We start from the raw sequence: 15573 nt of genomic DNA on the forward strand, positions 1-15573 counted from the left end.
TGTCTGTATTGGCTTCACCCAAACTCCATTCAGTTCAGTCCTTTGTTTGTCTGAAATGCATTTTCGTGCTTTGTGTTCAGGTCCTGAGAGACGGAGAGAGGCATGGAGAATTGGAGGATATCCGCAGAGGCTCTGCCATGTCCTGAAGGAAATGGTGGAGGAGAAGGCAGCACACGGTGGGTGTCTTTCTGTCTGTTCACTGACAGACTGGGGAAGCTGAGCTTCTAGATGGATACGTGGATGGGATACAGGTGCTGGGATGGGGCTGGGATGAGCTGGGATGTGCTGGGAAGGTATGGAATAGTGCACAATGTGCTGGGATGGGGCTCGTATGTGCTGGGTTGTGCTAGGATTGGCCTGGGATGGGGCTGGGATGTGATGGGATGGGGCTGGGATGGTGTGGGATGAGCTGGGATGTACTGGGATGGGGCTGGGACATACTGGGATGTGCTGGAATGGAACTGGGATGTTCTGGCATGTGCTGGGATGGTGTGGGAATGTCTTGGGATGTGCGGGGATGGTGTGGGATTGTGAGGGGATGGGGCTCGGATGTGCTGGGATGGGGCTGGTATGGGTCTGGGATGTGCTGGGATGTTCTGTGATCGCGTGAGATGGTGTGGGATGGGGCTGTGATGTGCTGGGATGTGCTAGGAAGAGGCTGGGATGTTGCTGGGATGCACTGGGACGGTGCTTGGATTCAGTGGAATATGCTGGGATGTACTGGGATGGTGCTGGGATGGACCTGGGCTGTGCTGGGATGTGCTTCAATGGTGCTGGAATGTACTGGGATGGTGCTGGGTTGTGCAGGGATGGCGTGGGATGATGCTGGGATGTGGTGGGATGTGTTGGAATGAGCTGGGAAGGTGTCGGAAGGTTCTGGGTTGTGCTGGGATGGTGTGGGAAGGTGCTGGGATGGTGTGGGATGAGCTGGGATGTGCTGGGTTATGCTGGGATGGTGCTGGGATGGTGCTGGGTTATGCTGGGGTGGTGCTGGGATGTGCTGGAATGGTGCTGGGATGTGCTGGGATGGTACTGCAATGAGGCTGGGATATGCTGGGATGTTCTGGGATTTGCTGGGAAGTTGTGGGATGGTTGTGGGATTTGCTGTGAAGCGGTGGGCTGGTGCTGGGATGTCCTGCGATGGTGCTCGGATGGGGCTGGGATGTGGTGGGCTGGTGCTGGGTTGTGCTGCGAAGTGGTGGGATGTTCCGGGATGCAGCGGCTGGGACCAGATGTGCTGGGATGTGCTGGGATCGTCCTTGGACATGCTGGGATGTGCTGGGAAGGTGCTGGGATGTTCTGTGATGGTGTGGGATGGTGTGTGATGGGGCTGGGAGGTGCTGGGATCGTGAGGAATAGTATGGGATGTCTGGGTTGTGCTGGGATGTTGTGGGATGTTGCTGGGTTGTGCAGGGATGGTGTGGGATGATGCTGGGATTTGCTGTGATGTGCTGGGACTGTGCTTGGACTTGCTGGGATGTTGTGGGGTGGTGCTGGGATGTTGTGGGATGTACTGGAATGTGCTGGGATGGTGTGGGAATGTGCAAGGATGGGGCTGGGATGAGCTGGGCTGTGATGGTATGTTCTGTGATGGTGTGGGATGGTGCTGGGATGTGCTTGAATGGTGCTGGGTTGTGCTGGGATGGAGTGGGAATGTGCTGTGATGGTGCTGGAATGAGTCTGGAATGAGCTGGGATGTGCTGGGTTGGTTCGGGGATGTGCTTGAATGGTGCTGGAATGTGCTGGGATGGTGTGGGATGAACTGGGATGGCGTGGGATTGTGCTGGTATGGGGCTGGGATGTGCTTGGATCAGGCTGGGATGTGCTTGGATCAGGCTGGGATGTTGCTGGGATGGTGCTGACATGTGCTGGGATCATGTGGGAATGTGTTGCGATGGTGCTGGGATGTGCTGGGGTGTTCTGGGATGGTTCTGGGAAGGTGTGGGATGGTTCTGGGATATGTTGGGATGCAGTGGGCTGGTGCTGGGATGATGCTGGTATAGGGTTGGGATGGGCATGGGACGTGCTGGGATGATAAGGATTTGTGTGGGACATGCTGGGATATGCTGGGATGGGGCTGGGACGGGCTGGCATGTTGTGGGATGGTGCTGCAATGTACTGGATATTGTGGGATGTAGCTGGGATGGTGCTGGTTTGTGCAGGGATGGTGTGGAGGGTGTGTGATGGGGCTGGGAGGTGCTGGGATGGTGCTGGGATGGTGTGGAATAGTATGGGATGTCTGGGTTGTGCTGGGATGAGCTGGGATGGTGCCAGGAATGTGTGGGATGCTTCTGGGATATGCTGGGATGTTGTGGGCTGGTGCTGGGATGTTCTGGGAAGGTGCTGGGCTGGTGTGGAATTGTGCGGGACGTGCTGGCTTGTGCCTGCATGGGGCTGGGACCGGCTGCGATGGTGTGGGATGCAGCGGCTGGGATGAGATGTGCTGGGATCATCCTTGGACATGCTGGGATGGTGCTGGGATGTGCTGGGACTGTGCTGGGAAGGTGTGGGATGGTTCTGGGATATGCTGCGATGTCCTGGAATGGTGCTGGGATGTCCTTGGATGGGGCTGGGTTGTGCTGCGAAGTGGTGGGATGTTCTGGGATGCAGCAGCTGGGATGAGATGTGCTGGGACATGCTGGGATCTGCTGGGATGATGCTGGGAAGGTGTGGGATGGTTTTGGGATATGCTGGGATGCGGTGGGCTGGTACTGGGATGTCCTGGGATGTTGCTGGTTTGGGGCTGGGAGGGTGTGGGAGGGTGTGGGAAGGTGCTGGGATGGTGCTGGAATGTGCTGGGATGTTGTGGGATGGTGCTGGGATGTTCTGTAATGGTGTGGGATGTGCTTGAATGGTCTTGGCCACAAGGGCACACTGCTGGCTCATGGCCGACCTGTCGTCCACCAGGACACCCAGGTCCCTCTCATCCCCTCAGGGGATGAGCTGCTGGAGGGGAGCTCTGTGGAGAGGGACCTGGGTGTCCTGGTGGACGACAGGTTGGCCACGAACCAGCAGTGTGCCCTTGTGGCCAAGAGGGCCAATGGCATCCTGGGGTGCATTGCAAAGAGCGTGGCCAGCAGGTCGAGGGAGGTGATCCTCCCCCTCTGCTCTGCCCTGGTGAGGCCTCATCTGGAGCACTGCGTCCAGTTCTGGGCTCCCCAGTACAAAACAGACAGGGATCTCTTGGGAAGAGTCCAGCGGAGGGCCACAAAGATGGTGAAGGGCCTGGAGCATCTCTCCTATGAGGAAAGGCTGAGTGAACTGGATCTGCTCAGTCTTGAGAAAAGAAGACTGAGAGGGGACCTGATCCAGGTCTATCAGTATGTAAGGTGTGGGGAGCAGAGTGGCGAGGCCAGACTCTTTTCAGTGTTGAGTGGAGACAGGACAAGGGGAAACAGCCGGAAACTGCAGCATAGGAAGTTCTGCACCAATGTGCGAAGGAACTTCTGTACAGTGAGGTGACGGAGCACTGGAACAGGCTGCCCAGGGAGGTGGTGGAGTCTCCTACTCTGCAGATGTTCAAGACCTGCCTGGATGCCGACCTGTGCGACCTGCTGTAGGGAACCTGCTTTGGCAGGGGGTTGGACTCGATGAGCTCTGAGGTCCCTTCCAACACCTACAATTCTGTGATTCTGTGTGCAATGCTGAGAACCCAAAGCGTAGCACCAGGACATTCCCCCCCTTATTCTACATCACTGCATCATGCTTAACACATACAAACAAAATAGGAGTCGTCCCCGGACTCGTTAAGGGAAAGGGTGACAGAGAACAAAGGGGAAACCACTGGGTACCAATGTGACAGCTGTGTACGGGGGGAGGGGAAGTTTGGTGGGAGAGAAAACAGCAGTGAATTCTGTTTGTTTCCACCTCTGTAAGTCTTTCCTCACTCTCTCTCACAACAGGCAAGTTGATGACATACCAGCTAAAAAAGAGGGCTACGAGGTGGGCACCAAACCACCCCAAGGGCCAGGCAGAGAGGGCGGCGAGCACTGGCAAAAGCTCAGCGGGAAGGCAGCTGATAGAAAGGTGCCTTGGCCTCCACCCAGCACCAGCAGCGTTCCGCCGCTCCGTCGGGGCCCTGGCAGCACAGCCTGCAGGTGATGCAGAGGAACGAGGAGCAGCTTGAACAGCAGATCAGCAGAAACTCCAAGGAGCGACAGGAAAACACTGGGCAAAGCAGCCGCCCCTCATGGTGAAAACCCCAGATTTAAGGGGGAAAACTGGGATTTCTGGGAGAAAACCCAAATTTAAGGGGGAAATCAGGGATTTCATAGCAGGAAAAGCCATATTTAAGAGGAAAACCCCCCAATTAAGGGGAAAAACAGGGATTTCTGGGAGAAAACCCCAGATTTAAGGGGGAAAACTGGGATTTGTGGGAGATAAAAGGCACATTAAAGGGGAAAAACAGGGATTCGTGGGAGAAAACCCAAAATTAAGGGGAAAAACAGGGATTTCTGGGAGGAAAAAAAGGGATTTCAGGGAGAAAACCCCACATTTAAGGGGAAAAGCAGGAATTTCTGGGTGATAACCCCAGATTTAAGTGGAAAAACGGATTTCTGGGAGAAAACCCCAGATTTCAGGGGAAAAAACAGGGATTTCTGGAGAAAAAGCCACATTTATTGGGAAAAAACAGGGATTTCTGGGAGAAGACCTAAGATTTTGGGGAAAAAACAGGGATTTGTGGGAGAAAACACCAGATTTCAGGGGAAAAACTGGGATTTCATAGCAGGAAAAGCCACATTTAAGAGGAAAAACCTCCAATTTAAGGGGAAAAACAGGGATTTCTAGGAGAAAACCCCAGATTTAAGGGGGAAAACTGGGGTTTGTGGGACATAAAAGCCACATTAAAGGGGAAAAACAGGAATTTGTGGGAGAAAAAACAAATTTCAGGGGAAAAACAGGGATTTCTGGGAGAAAATCCCACATTTATTGGGAAAAAACGGATTTCTGGGAGAAAATCCCACATTTAAGGGGAAAAGCAGGAATTTCTGGGAGAAAACCCCAGATTTAAGTGGAAAAACAGGGATTTCAGAGAGAAAACCCCAGATTTAAGGGGAAAAAACAGGGATTCCTGGGAGAAAATCCCACATTTTGGGGGAAAAACAGGGATTAAAGGGTTTTCTGCCAGCAATCCCAGGCGTTCCCTTGAAATCTGGGATTTTCTCCCTGCAATCCCCGCTTTTCCCCTTAAATCTGGGATTTTCTGCCACAAAAACACCCCGAACCCCTCCACCATCGCAGCTGCGTCCCGCCCCCTGCCTCTCATTGGTCAGGGCCAGTTCCGGCCCGCTCGCGCCTCTCATTGGCCAGCGGCAGCTCCGTCCCGCCCCCCGGACTCTCATCAGTCAGGGGCAGTTCCGGCCCATTCCTGCTTCTCATTGGTCAGCGGCAGCTCCGTCGCCGCCCCCTGCCTCTCATCGGTCAGGGCCAGTTCCTGCCTCTCATTGGTCAGCGGCAGCTCCATCCCGCCCCTGGACTCAGCAAAGCGCCCTGGCACAACACGCGGCGCTGCCGGACCGCACTTAAAGCCGCTGGAGCTGCAGCAGCGCAGCGCGGCTCCGTGTCGTCCAGCCTCGAGGCTGAGCTCTGCTCCGAGGCACGTTCCCCTGCCGCCCACCCCGCTGCCCTCTCCTCCTCCCCGCTCCCAGCGCTGCTCTTCACACCATCCGTGCGAATCCTTTGTTTTTTCGGCTCAAAGCTTCCCGAGGTATTTTGTTGAGGAGGCAAGCGATTGGTGTTGCGTGGCAACCGACATCACTGTGTGGACAGTTTGACATCTTTGGAGCTGTTTGCCTTCGGAAGATGGTGCTCAGGACTGTTTGCTGGCAGAAGATCTAGCCTGTGACCAAAGAACTTCTGTTTGCTATGGAAGGCTGGGGGACGATGCCATCGTATCCTGCGAAGGCAAGAGATACAAGTTGGTGCCTCCCTGCTCCCTCTTATCTGCTGGCAAGGCCAGGAAGATGAGAACAAAGGAGTTTCCTGCTGAGATCCTACAGCCAGAAGCTGCCACCGCCAGGAGAACTGACTCAACCACTCTGGATTTGAGCTGCCACTGCAAAGACAGCTGACTCGACCACTTTGAAAGCATGGAAAAGGGGCCATCATTGCCATGGTCGTCATCAACAGAAAACTCTGCCCGACGACCCACCACTACTGAAGATCAAAGACTGAACTACGAACCTCGCTGGATCCATGGTGGTGACTCTGTCCCCCTTGCTGCCTATAAAGACTCCTTGCTTCCTCTTTCCTATCTTTTCTATCGCCCTCCTTCCCTTCCCCATTACCCTAATTCATAATAGTGTCCGTCCTCCCCTTCCCCATTTCCCTGATTAAGATTTGTAATAAACTGGTCGGACCAACATTGGAACCGTTGCTTCTTAATCTCACGCTGGGTATGGAGATAAGAACCTCCCCTCCCTCCTATAAACTGGAGTGAGACACCATCCCACCCACACCTCCACTCCTCATGCCCCAACGCCAGGCTGATGTGCAGCCCACGGCTGCCCGCGTGCAGCTGGGCTTCCTGGGGCAAACAGCAGCCCTCAGCACAGCCCAAGGCTGAAAAAGCCACCAGGAAGAGAGGCAAGCTCCAGGGGCTGAGTGCAGGGACGCCTTTCTTCCTCCCGGGCCGCTTCCCCTCCTTCATGCTTTTGCTGGCGGTCCTTGGAGAGCAAAGGGATGCTCACAGCCTGTGGGCAGCAGCTACAGGTGGGCTGAAAGGCCACCCGTTGGGAAGACCAACAAGGAAACGGGGGAAAACCAGCAGAATTTCAGGCAGAGCCGACCGGTTCACGGCCCCACGATGCCAGCCCAAGCATGGCACCTTTTGACCAGCTACGGAAAGAGGCAGCACCGTGTGGAAAAAGTGGGTTTCGCTTTTATTCAATGCAAAAGGCTCTGGGTTGTATTTATATCAACACAGCCCAGAATGAAACCCCAGCGCCCAGGGTTTCTGCTTAGCAATGAGTCATTCAGCCTCCAGGCAGACACGAGGAGAAGCCTGACCCTGTGGCTACGTCAGCTCCTCTCCCTCCAGGCCAGCTAGCCGTACTTCAATCTCACACTAGGCCGGCCCTGGCCCTGAAGAGACGCAGCCTGAAGGAACACAGCCTCTCCATCTCTTGCCATAGATGAAGACCTGCCTCTGGCAAGCCCTCCTTGCTTGGAATGCAGCACAAGCCCTTCCCTTCCAGGTGCCTCAGTTCCGCTGCCCTGCCCGTGACAGGGAAAGCACGGCCGTGCCACAAAACCGGACGCTGACTCAGTCCGCTGCCTTTGGTGCCACCTCCGAGGAAGCATTGCAGCTGATCCCAGTGTCCTGTGGGCCTTCTCGCTCAAGCCCTTCTCGCTTCTTTTTGCTCTCCCTTCTGGGCTTCCTTCCTCAGCAGAGCAGCACTTGCCTTGGCTTTCTTCACTGCCTCGCCAGATGGAGTCCCAGGGCTGTGCCAGTCCTACAAGAATCAAGGCACAACGGTCAGGGAACCTTCACAGGTAACAAGTGGCTCACAGCTCGCGTGGGGAGCTCAAGTCACCTGACTGGGCAGCTTTGGCTGCCAGCACTGGAAACCGCCTTCCTGCCATCAGGGCACGCGAGAAACTCCACCTCTATCTCCTGCCCCAAAGTCCCATACGAACTGGAACCCAAAGCCATCTCCTGCAAGGCAGCGCCTGCACAGGGCTTGGACACTGCCTGGCAGCACACGCAGCACAGCAGATGAGCAGCACCCCAAGGCTCCTGGCATGCATCAGGAACACGCGCAATGGAAGGAAGGGCAGGACAAACGACGGCACTCTCAGCAGTGCGGGGCACAGCACCGTAGGCCACAGCTGCAGATTGTTCCCTCCCTGCCCATTGCCCGTTGCCTTTCTATCAGCCTCAGGGAGCACGACTTACTGGCTTACGGCACCTGGAAACCGGCACGATTACAGCCAGCGCACAGAGCAGCTGCAAAGCGGCTCCGCAGAAGAGATGGTGGCGCAGCACGTTCTCCATCAGCGTGGGCTCAGGGATCTCAGGGGGCGAGAAATGCAGCTCAGCGGCCATAGCGCACACAGCCTGCTGCTCTGCTGCTCTCCAGGAGGCTGCTTTCTACAAGGGGGAAACGAGAGCCATCATTCCATTCGTGCGCTCCGACGCTGTGACTTCCTGCTAGCAAAAACTCCCAGCCTGACTCAGAGACGTGCTCTCAAGATATCCTTGCTCTTCCCACCCAACCACAAGGAGGGACGCCAAACCTGCATTTCAGCAACAGCTGAACAGGTAAGAATCAACTTCTCCCTCAGCTTGATCACACACGCACGACCACTGTCTCACCAACACGAACAACAATAGTATTCAGACCATCACTTGCACATTTGCATCTACCTGGGTACGTACGTGTTCACGGCCTTGCTGCTGCTGCTGTGCCGTACGGCACCAAGCACAGCAATAAAGCACGCAGAAAGCCCAGCTGCTGAGGACAGGGGGGTGAGCTGGGCTCACGCCTAAGCACTGCTTACTGCAAAGGAAGGCACACCTACCTGGCAACGGCCACGCAGGATGCTCGAGACACAGGCACACACTGTTCTCCTCAGGCCCAACGCAATGTCGCAGCCACTCACACTCTGCTCCTCGACGGTCTGCAACACAAAAGTCACAAGCTGCAGATTCAATCCATCCAAGATGCCATCGCGCCTCCGTGCTCACGGCACTCGCACTCATGTCTTCGCATGAGCAATCAGGCGTGCGCTTATCGAGTGAGCGCTGCTCACCTCCACCTGACACGAGCAATCGACCCCTAACTGTCAAGTATGAACAGGAACCTATGCCTAACACTAAAAGACTACAAGTAACCTACGCCTAACTCGAACATAAGAACAGGAACCTATGCCTAACACTAAAAGACTACAAGTAACCTATGCCTAACTCTAAAACATGAACAATAACCTACTCCTAACACTAACACTAACCTTAACACTAAAATCAACAAGAAAAACAACAACTAAACTAGAACTCCTGCAGCATTTAAATGGGAAGAGGAGAACTTGGCTCCACAGGAGGCTCGGAGGAGGAGCTGATGGAAACTAATGCCACCCAGCTAATGCTGGGGGCGGGGGCCGCGCAGCGGGTAGGGAGCCGAGCGCCTGGACCAGCGGCGGTGGGACGGCGCCGATGCGGGGCCTGCACGGTGGTGTGGTGCCAGGCCAGCTGTGCCGCAGGCGGATCCACCTCCATGGGCTCATCCGGAGGGGGATCCACCTCCATGGGCTCATCCGGAGGGGGATCCACCTCCATGGGCTCCACGGAGGTGGACACAGCGCTGGTCCAGGCGCGATGGAAACGTACTCTCTGCCCCCTCCTCCGCTTGATCTTCAAGGCGGCCCCCCTCCTCCTCTTCGCTTCTGGGAAGCCAAGCTCCCTCTTCCCATTTAAAATTGGGCAAAATTCGCCCCTCGCTCTCTTCGCTGCTGGCATGGCTGCCAGAGCTCTCAGAGCGAGTGCGTTGGCCGGGGCAGCGGTGACCAAGGTGACGGCTGTGATGCGGCGAAGGTTCTAAAATGGCAGCCGCACTGCTGGCAATGGCGTTCCACATAGCAGGAGGAGGGGGCTGGAGGACAGGGCACGGGACGGCAGCTAGAAGGCACTCCCTGTGCCCAGCGGGCAGCCCTTCTCTCCGGCAAGCAAGAGGCCACAGAGGAGCCGGCCCCGAGAAAAGGGCCCTCGGCCTCCTTCATCCTCTCCCTTCTTCCACACGCGAATCTGTTGGGGCTGGGACACGCACCACACAGCGCCATGTTCAGGGGCCTCCCGAGCCCAGCGCCAACAACAGCACGCTCCAAAGTGCACCTCACCACGCCTGCCTCCTGGCACACACAAGCTCCGCTTTCCACCTTAGCACCCAGCGCCTCTTCTTGCGCCTCACGCCTGGGGATTCAACCATTCCCTACCATCAATACCGCCAGCTGCATTTGCATTACAATCACTCTGACTCCATTCCAAACCCGCGCACAATGCTGGCACACACACACGGGCCACCCTGGCTCACCCATGCTTCGCGGGGACCCACACAACAGCATCAGCAAAGCACGCAGAAACGTGCCGTGCTCCTGACTGATGCCACTCTTCAAATCTCCCTCTCCCTCCCCCCCCAGCCTACTAAGGCAGCAGCTCTCCCAAGCAACAAACGCAATCACACACAACTGCAGCCCTGGCTCGTCCCGACAACGGACGTCCACAGCAAGCACGTCTTCACAAACCTTCTTCCAGCTCCGCACCCGCCGGCCAACACAGCACCCGGGCGCCTTGCTCCACTGCCCGCCCGGGCTTTGCTGGCGACAACTAGGCCCGACGGGGCCTCCTCCTTCACACGCCCGAAACACCAACAAAGCTCCGCACTCGCACGGCCTTCCCTGAGAGGAAGCTGCCCCCCGACCCCGCACCACTCGCCGGCGCCGCACGCATCGCCCCCGCGTGCCGGCAGCACCGCCACCTCCGCCCCCGAGCGCCCCTCCATGCCCCCGCACCGAGGCCCGACCCCGCTCCCAGCACACACAGCCCGCTCCTCCCGGCCCCGCTCACCGCCCGGCGCCGCCATGCCGCGCCGCCCCGGAAGTGCTCTCCGCCGGCACGAAGCACTTCCTGCCCCGGCCCTACCAACCGCCTGCGGCGTCACGTTGCTAAGGGCGGCCTGGGGGCGGCCCGGGGCCTGGACGAGGGGGAGGGGCAGCTGGGGGGGGGCCGATGCCGGATTCCCCTCGGGTGGCGCCGGCCTCACGCAACTTGTCTTCTTCTCCTTTTCTGCCTTTTCCCTTCCCCCCTTTTGCTTTCCTTTGCCTTTCTTTTCTTCTCCTTCCTTCTCGCTTCTCTTCCTTTCCTTTTCTCTTTCTCTCTTCCCCTTCACATTTCCCTTTCTCTTTCCTTTCATTTCTTACTTTCTTCCCCTCCCCTCCCCTCCGCTCCCCTCCGCTCCCCTCCCTTCCGTTTGCTTTCTGTCCACACTCAGTCTGCACATCTCCAATGGACATGCCTGGAGAAGATCACCTACGCAGGCAATAAATGGCTTGTGCTGTGCTTCACTGCTTTGTGCTCTTGAAAGACACTGATTTGTTTTGCCCTGTCCTAACCCCCAAGTATCAGGAGGGCCCGGCTGCCTTTGCTGCGGAGCCTTATCAGCCCACAGTCTGAAGACTTGGGGCAAAAGCTCAGCAGCTACGTAGCTGCCAAGGCAAGATTTCATGCCCTGGCCTTCATACAGCCCGGCTCTCCCCGCTCTGCTCTGCGCTCCTGCCATCCCCTGCAGCCCCTGTGCTGCGACAAACACGAGCGCGGCTCGGGCCCAACGCCCTCCCTGCTGCACGCCCTCTCACGGCCCCATGTGCTGCACCCACACCACTGCCCCGGCCCCGCAGCCCTCCTGCAGCCAGCGCAGCCCCACGCACCGGGCTCGGCCCCAGCCCCCAGGAGCTGATGGAGCTGACTCAGCCCCCGCTGCATCCACACCCAAACCTAACACACACTAACCGCTCCTCAATACTCCGTTTCCCTCCTTTGCAGCCAGCTCCTTGGCTGCACGCAGCCCGACAATCCGCTCTTTCCTCTCCAGCAGTGCGGTAGGCAGGTAGGCAGGCGGGCAGGCAGGCAGGCAGCAGAAGGCAGTGCCGTGTAGCACGCTGGACCCAGTGCACCGTGCAGGCTCCTTCGTGGAAGGAGGAAGACGCCGACGCGCCAAGCCAAAATGGCAGGCAGACACTCTTGACGTGCAGCCTCTCCTCTCCTCTCCTCTCCTCTCCTCTCCTCTCCTCTCCTCTCCTCTCCTCTCCTCTCCTCTCCTCTCCTCTCCTCTCCGCTCCACTCCTCTCCGCTCCTCTCCGCTCCTCTCCGCTCCTCTCCTCTCCCCTCCCCACCCCACCCCACCCCACCCCTCCCCTCCCCTCCCCTCCCCTCCCCTCCCCTCCCCTCCCCTCCCCTCTCCTCTCCTCTCCTCTCCTCTCCTCTCCTCTCCTCTCCTCTCCTCTCCTCTCCTCTCCTCTCCTCTCCTCTCCTCTCCTCTCCTCTCTCCCCTCCCCTCCCCTCCCCTCCCCTCCCCTCCCCTCCCCTCTCTCGGGCTCCGGCTCAGCAAGGTGCCCTCGCAGCACCCAGACGCTCAACACGCGGCGCTGCCCATGACGCGCTCAAAGCCATTGCAGCTGAAGCAGCGCAGCACGGCTCGCTGCCCTCCTGGCTCACGCCTGAGCTCTGGGCCCGAGGCGCGCTCACCTGCAGCCCTCCCGCTGCCCTCTCCTCCTGCCCCACTCCCAGCGCTGCTCTTCACACCAGCCCACCCGCACTCGAACTCCTCGCGGCTCAACGGGAGCCTGACGTGCAGGCCACGGCTGCCCGCAGGGGCAGGCAAGCAGGAACAGTCAGTGCTACCGAAGGCTGAAAAAGACACCAGGCAAGCTGCAGAGACAAGCTCAAGGGGCTGAGTGCAGGGACACCTTTCTTCCTCGCGCGCTGCTTCCTCTCCTTTTCTTTCTCTCAGTCCTCACAGAGCAAGCTGATGCTCACACGCTTCGCTAGCAGTTACGCTTGGGCTGAAAGGCCACCACTTGGCAAGACCAACATGGAAACGCGGGAAAAGCAGCTCCATCTCCAGGGAGGGACGTGAAGCCGGCCGCTTCATCGCCCTGCCACTGCCAGCCCAAGCCAGGCATGTTTGGACCAGCTACTGAAAGAGGCAGCACCAGGTGTAAAAGGTTTCTTTCCCTTTTATTTTATTTAAAGAAGGGATTTGGGTTGCATTTTGTAGATATGTCAACAGAAAATAAAATAGCCTGGATACCGCTCATGACCAACCACATGCGGTAAGTTCACCTCATCATCAACATTCTGAAACAGCTATCGAGCTGAAGGACCCTGAAGGAATGCGGCGTGCCCAGCTCTTGCCAGACATGAAATCCCGCACAGGCAAAGTCCCATTTGTTTGGCACGCATCAGAAGCCCTTCCAGCTTCCTCAGTTCCTCTCCAATGTCTGTGCAAGGGAAAGCACGGCCACGCCACAAAACCAGACGTACCGTCCGCTGCCTTTGGAGCACCTCTCAGCAAGCATTCCCGCTGCTTCCTTTGGCCTTTGAGGCTTATCGCTCAAGCCCTCACCGTTGCTTTGTGCTTTCCTTCTTGGCTTTCTTGCTTAGCTGTGCAGCACTTGCCTTTGGTTTCTTCACCGTCTCCAAGTCTTAGACTCCAAGCCGTCCCAGTCCTACAGGAATCAATTCACAAACAGTCAGGGAACTTTCTGACAATTGCCTGACAGCTCGCTTGGGAGCTCAAGTCACCTGACTGGGCAGCTTTGGCTGCCAGTGCTGCACATTGCCTTCCTGACATCAGGGCACAACACAAACTCCACCTCTCTCTCGTTCCCCAAAATCCCACGGAAGCTACAGTCTGCAGGCCTTGCCTGCAAGGCAGTCCCTGCACAGGGGGACGCCCTGCCTGCCACTCACAGCCCACAGAAGCAGCCGCAGCAGCACGACGATAAGATGAGCTTGCACCTCCAGGCTCCTTGTGTGCCACCAGCAACAGCACGCACGCCCAAGGAAGCACAGAACAAACTGCCGCACTCTCAGCAATGCCGGGGCGCGCTACCGTAGGCAACGGCTCCAGCTGGTTCCCTCCCAGCCCATTTCCTCAGCATTGCTAGCAACCTCTATCAAACAGAGCGCTACTTACTGTCTCTGGGCACTTGGGAACTGGCAGGGTTATGGCCCACACGCACACAAGCTGGAAAACGGCTCCAAAGAAGAGGCCGTAGCGCAGCACGTTCTCCATCAGCGTGGGCTCAGGGATCTCAGGGGGCGAGAAATGCAGCTCAGCGGCCATAGCGCACACAGCCTGCTGCTCTGCTGCTCTCCAGGAGGCTGCGTTCTACAAGGGGGAAACGAGAGCCATCATTCCATTCCTGCGCTCCGACGCTGTGACTTCCTGCTAGCAAAAACTCCCAGCCTGACTCAGAGACGTGCTCTCAAGATATCCTTGCTCTTCCCACCCAACCACAAGAGGGACGCCAAACCTGCATTTCAGCAACAGCTGAACAGGCAAGAATCAACTTCTCCCTCAGCTTGATCACACACGCACGACCACTGTCTCACCAACACGAACAACAATAGTATTCAGACCATCACTTGCACATTTGCATCTACCTGGGTACGTACGTGTTCACGGCCTTGCTGCTGCTGCTGTGCCGTACGGCACCAAGCACAGCAATAAAGCACGCAGAAAGCCCAGCTGCTGAGGACAGGGGGGTGAGCTGGGCTCACGCCTAAGCACTGCTTACTGCAAAGGAAGGCACACCTACCTGGCAACGGCCACGCAGGATGCTCGAGACACAGGCACACACTGTTCTCCTCAGGCCCAACGCAATGTCGCAGCCACTCACACTCTGCTCCTCGACGGTCTGCAACACAAAAGTCACAAGCTGCAAATTCAATCCATCCAAGATGCCATCGCGCCTCCGTGCTCACGGCACTCGCACTCATGTCTTCGCATGAGCAATCAGGCGTGTGCTTACCGAGTGAGCGCTGCTCACCTCCACCTGACACGAGCAATCGACCCCTAACTGTCAAGTATGAACAGGAACCTATGCCTAACACTAAAAGACTACAAGTAACCTATGCCTAACTCGAACATAAGAACAGGAACCTATGCCTAACACTAAAAGACTACAAGTAACCTATGCCTAACTCTAAAACATGAACAATAACCTACTCCTAACACTAACACTAACCTTAACACTAAAATCAACAAGAAAAACAACAACTAAACTAGAACTCCTGCAGCATTTAAATGGGAAGAGGAGAACTTGGCTCCACAGGAGGCTCGGAGGAGGAGCTGATGGAAACTAATGCCACCCAGCTAATGCTGGGGGCGGGGGGCCGCGCAGCGGGTAGGGAGCCGAGCGCCTGGACCAGCGGCGGTGGGACGGCGCCGATGCGGGGCCTGGCACGGTGGTGTGGTGCCAGGCCAGCTGTGCCGCAGGCGGATCCACCTCCATGGGCTCATCCGGAGGGGGATCCACCTCCATGGGCTCATCCGGAGGGGGATCCACCTCCATGGGCTCCACGGAGGTGGACACAGCGCTGGTCCAGGCGCGATGGAAACGTACTCTCTGCCCCTCCTCCGCTTGATCTTCAAGGCGGCCCCCCTCCTCCTCTTCGCTTCTGGGAAGCCAAGCTCCCTCTTCCCATTTAAAATTGGGCAAAATTCGCCCCTCGCTCTCTTCGCTGCTGGCATGGCTGCCAGAGCTCTCAGAGCGAGTGCGTTGGCCGGGGCAGCGGTGACCAAGGTGACGGCTGTGATGCGGCGAAGGTTCTAAAATGGCAGCCGCACTGCTGGCAATGGCGTTCCACATAGCAGGAGGAGGGGGCTGGAGGACAGGGCACGGGACGGCAGCTAGAAGGCACTCCCTGTGCCCAGCGGGCAGCCCTTCTCTCCGGCAAGCAAGAGGCCACAGAGGAGCCGGCCCCGAGAAAAGGGCCCTCGGCCTCCTTCATCCTCTCCCTTCTTCCACACGCGAATCTGTTGGGGCTGGGACACGCACCACACAGCGCCATGT

General features: G+C 57.5%; 1 protein-coding gene and 1 pseudogene across 2 annotated transcripts in view; one reads left to right on the forward strand and one right to left on the reverse strand.

The window, feature by feature from the left end:
* Positions 1-15573, forward strand: part of LOC306956598 (olfactory receptor 14J1-like) — a gene marked incomplete at both ends in the record, with an annotated part of 171431 nt that overhangs the window by 111054 nt on the left and 44804 nt on the right. The gene's annotated exons all lie outside the window — the stretch shown is intronic.
* On the reverse strand, positions 13115-13841 carry LOC306956562 (protein MANBAL-like; annotated as a pseudogene). Its single transcript has 2 exons — positions 13692-13841; positions 13115-13221 (listed from the first exon to the last, which is right to left on the reverse strand). The product of its transcript is annotated as a protein MANBAL-like (transcript).

This window comes from Tetrao urogallus (assembly GCF_951394365.1).
Source record: "Tetrao urogallus genome assembly, chromosome: 32".
Taxonomy (NCBI): Eukaryota; Metazoa; Chordata; class Aves; order Galliformes; family Phasianidae; genus Tetrao; species Tetrao urogallus.